A 4735-nucleotide genomic window follows, 5' to 3' on the forward strand; every position below is an offset into this window, starting at 1 on the left:
CTAGCTGAGTAGCCCATCATCACACATGCAATTGCCCTTGGTGAGAATTTGTCATGTTTGACTAAATTGGTTGCATAGCATAAGCATCCAATGACTCTTAAATGATCAAGTTTAGGTTTACATTTGTGGAACACTTCATAAGGTTTTGTGGAACACTTCATAAGGTGATTTTCCCTTTAACACCAAAGTAGGTAACCTGTTAATCAAATACAAACCTGACAATACACATTCACCCCAAAATCTTATAGGAATACTAACCTGAAACCTGATAGCTCTTGCTACTTCTAAAATATGCCTATGCTTCCTCTCCACCACTCTATTTTGTTGTGGAATATGTAGACAACTGCTTTGGTGAACTATACCCATAGAATCAAACAAGCAGTTGCATTCTCTATTAAAGAATTCACTACCATTATCAGATTTGAACACTTTCACACAACAAGAGAATTGATTTTTAACCATCAGCAAAAAAATTCTTAGTAAAGTAACAACATCAGTCTTAAGTCTGAGCAAATACAACCAATTCATCCTAGAACAGTCATCTACTAATGTCAAAAAGTATTTATGACCATTATGAGTGACTGTTCTGTATGGTCCCCAAACATCCAAGTGTGCCAAATCAAAAGTTTTTTTTTTTACTTCTAGTTGTACTTAAGGGGAAGGACAATCTAGTTTGTTTTTCCAATGGACAAATATTACAAATATTATTGCTGCTATGAGTTAATCTTCCCTTGAATATTGACAATCTACTTAACACCTTGGGTGATAGATGCCCCAATCTTCTATGCCACAAATCATCATCTCTATCAACTTGTACTGCAAACAGTTTTATTATTTGATCATTTGCCTTTCTAGGAAGTTTCTCCAACAGAAAGTAAAGTCCACCAGTTTGCTTATCAATCCCCTTCATTGCCCCAGTGGATAGGTCCTGAAATATGCAGAACTCAGGAAAATTCACTGAATAATGCAATTGTCTAGTGATTTGTGAGACTGATAATAAATCATATTTAAAATCAGGAACCACCAAAACATCTGTCAAATTTTCACCATTATTCTACCTATAACATCATGTGTGTGTGATTGATGTAGATTGTCCATTAGGCAAGCGAACTGATTTTCTATGTTTCTCTTGTACTTCAGCAATGTCAAACAACAGTTTTAGATTTGAGGTTATGTGTTTAGAAGCAACAGAATCAACTATCCAACTACTTCTTTTACTAGCATGACTTGCTACTGTAAAAGTATCAGCAATACCTGCCATGCTTGTTGCTTCAGTACCTTCCTTATTGACTGCATCACTATTTGCTCCATCATTGTTCAACAACTTGAGGATCTGCTAGTATTATTCTGGTGTGAATACTGGTTGTGGTGTGAGTGCAAAGTCATGCTAATGCTGATTGTTCTGGGTGACAGCATTGAAGGCCATGCCCTGTTGATTGTTTTGTGCAACAACATTGAAAGGATCATATGGATCATTATCATTAACATCCACAACATTTGCCATTCTTTGTCCAGTGACAAACTTCTTCCCATGTTTATAGTTAGCTGGATATCCAATTACTTTCCAATATTCTGCCCTAATGTGTCCTCTAAGTTTGCATACTTCACAATACAAGTTGTAATTCTTCTTTGGCCTTTGGTATGGACCTGGTCCTTGGTGCTGAAAGTTACCAGGTCCTCCAGGACTACCAGGACCACTAGGTCCTTTCCCACCAGCATACAAAACAGTCGATTCACCTAATTCATTTTCTACACGAGCTCCTGCTGTTAGTTTTTTATTTTCATCAGATATAAGCATTGCATATGCCTTATTAACATTTGGCAATGGACTCATCATCAAAATTGGCTTCTAGCCTGATTATACCACTCATTCAATCCCATGAGAAATGCATACAACTTTATATATTTCATATAGTCTACATATATCTTAGACTTGTCACAACAAGTCGGTGGAGGCACAAGGGCATCAAATTCATCCTAGAGCAATCACAATTTAGTGAAACAGGCTGAAATAGAAGAATTACCTTGAGTGATTGTACAAATTTCTCTATGCAATTGAAAAACTCGAGAACCGTCAATTTTACCAAATCGCTCTTGTAGATCTGCCTATACAGTTACTGCATTTGCCTCATAAACAATTCCACTCATTAATTCCTTTGATACTGCGTGCATTATCCAAGCCAACACGTACACATTTCATTTCTCCCATTGTTCTCCTAATTCTGGCTTTTATTCATCTTTCTTACAAGTTCCATTAACAAAACCCAGTTTGCTCTTACCTCGAAGAGTCAATAACATCGATCTGCTCCAAATTGCATAATTTTCTGCACCTGTGAGCTGAATCAAAATTAGGTTTTATCCTACAATATCTGATTGGTGAAGATAAAGTTGATGATTGCGATTTTTCTCAACATTGTCCATCGTATCATTGCTCACCATGATTAAAATGACTAAGCTTTGAAACAGAGAAATGTGAAGAAGAAAATGCGAAGAAGAAGGGTTTGTTTTGGATCGTAATCAGTTGAATCAATTCTGTGATTCAATGCTCTGATACCATAATGATTTTAGGGCACTGATTTGAGAGAATTCATATTCAGATATTTTGGAGAAATTCTGATTTCATTCAATGAATAAGAAATGAGCATTGTACAAGTATATATAGCTATATAGCCACTAACCTACCCTATGTGTATAGCTGCTGATAGATGGCCTCTAACTAACTATTCTTATCCAATAATTACCACTAACCAACTTTCAGATAACAACTTTACAATTAAGCAACTAACTACTAACTAGTAAATGAATAAAAACTAACTATGTGACTGCACTTTTCTCTTTATTTTGGCCCTCTGTTTTCTACCTATTTTTAGTAGTGAGGTAATTTAGATACAATATTTGTCATCCATTATTTAGGTTCATTTGACCTTTTTTCCCGTCGTTTAGGTTCCAGACTAAGGATAAATCTCTTTTGTATTTTGTATCTCATTGAGTGAGAACTGCCGTAGGTTAAAAAGGGTAAACCATTGTTCTCAAACTTATAATGCACAGAACATTTATGAGAAAGGAGTACTTCCTATGAGCAAACTTGGACTCAACGACTTTTCTTCACAGCTCTGGCAGTGACGTCCGTGTAAATATCAACCACTCCATCAATATTCATCTTGAAGCTAACTTCAACACTTGGAATCAATTTTTCATTATTTGTACATGCTATAACATTTAGTTTTTGTATATATTAGTTTTCTATCTGTATTTTTAAGAGCATACAAGACATTAATATATGAAATGTTAATAAAATATTGAAATACGAGGTTGATGAGAACTTCAACTGAAAATTCTCAATTCAACTTTTACAAAATGTCTTTTTTTCCATAGAAGCTTCTGTCCCTCTAGGATACACTTTTTAACTTTCTTTCTTTTTTTTTGGTAAACAAAATGTATTATTGATAACAAAGTGAATAATTACAGGACTAAATAGGAGCTGACCACCTATTTCTCAAATAACAAAAATAACCAGACTACCCTAAGTAGTACCTAGACAGAACAATCACAAGACCACTTCATAACATTCTTGCAGAGAAAAATGCAGCAAATTAAAACAAAGGCCAATAGACTCTGAAAAAACCAGAAACAAAACAAGTACAACAACTATGTAGCAGCATCAAGGCAGTGTGTTCAGTTTGTCTAGTGCTCTCTTCCAGTTCTTCAAGTCCCTTCCTCTGATTTGAACATGAAGTGCAATTTCTTTGCAGATTTTCTCCCTCTGAAACTGACCAGCATTAAACCTCATATTGTTCCTTTCCCTCCAGATAGTAGAAATCTGCATAGCAAACACACAGCTTATGATTGCACTAGTGCCTGTCTTCTTGTTTGCCTATCTGCAAGCCCAATGGAGCTCCTCATGCCAAGTACCTATAGTTTTGTGTAGTCCCAGCCAGGCCAACATTATACTCCATAAGCTTCTAGTAACGGTGCATTCAAAGTATAAGTGCTCCAATATTTCTACAGCAATACCACAAAAAATACATTCCATGGGAACCTGAATCCCTATGTTTTGTAATCTATCAACAGTGGCTAACCTTCTCCAAGTAACCAACCATAACGTTAACCTATGCCTTGGGTGGATATGTGGCTGAAGAGTGATACTCTTCCAAGACATTTTTTGGTATTGGGGCATAAGGTGAGTATACAACTTTTTAATAGAGAATCTGCCCTAATGAACCATTGAGTCCAGTCTTATTGTGAGTGTATGCTGGTTAGAATTTGCCGGCATGAGATACTTCCTAGATTCTAATATTTTCCTCACCACCCAGGTAGCATTGACTGGGATGGTACAAGATTCTACAGTTTCTCCTTTCATATAGTATTCCTGCACCCACTTAATCTACAAGTAGTCTTTTTTGCTATTGACTGCCCAGAGTTGTTTCAGAATTGCATCATGGTTCCACACCTGCAGGTTCAGGATGTTCATCCCACCAGCAACATAAGGTGTACATACTTTAGTTCATGCAACCAGAGCCTTCTTTGATGTTGATACTGAGCCTATCCAAAGAAAGGTTCTGCAGATGCTATCTATCATCTTGAGGACTTTTTTGGGTAACACAAAGATTTGTGCCCAATATGATTGAACCCCAACGATCACTGATTTTATCAACTGTACTCTGCTAGCATAAGAAAGAAGCTTTGCAAACCAACACCTCACTTTCTCAGTAATTCTGTCAACTAGAGGTAAGCA

Source organism: Lycium barbarum, chromosome 1 (assembly GCF_019175385.1).
Source record: "Lycium barbarum isolate Lr01 chromosome 1, ASM1917538v2, whole genome shotgun sequence".
Classification (NCBI taxonomy): domain Eukaryota; kingdom Viridiplantae; phylum Streptophyta; class Magnoliopsida; order Solanales; family Solanaceae; genus Lycium; species Lycium barbarum.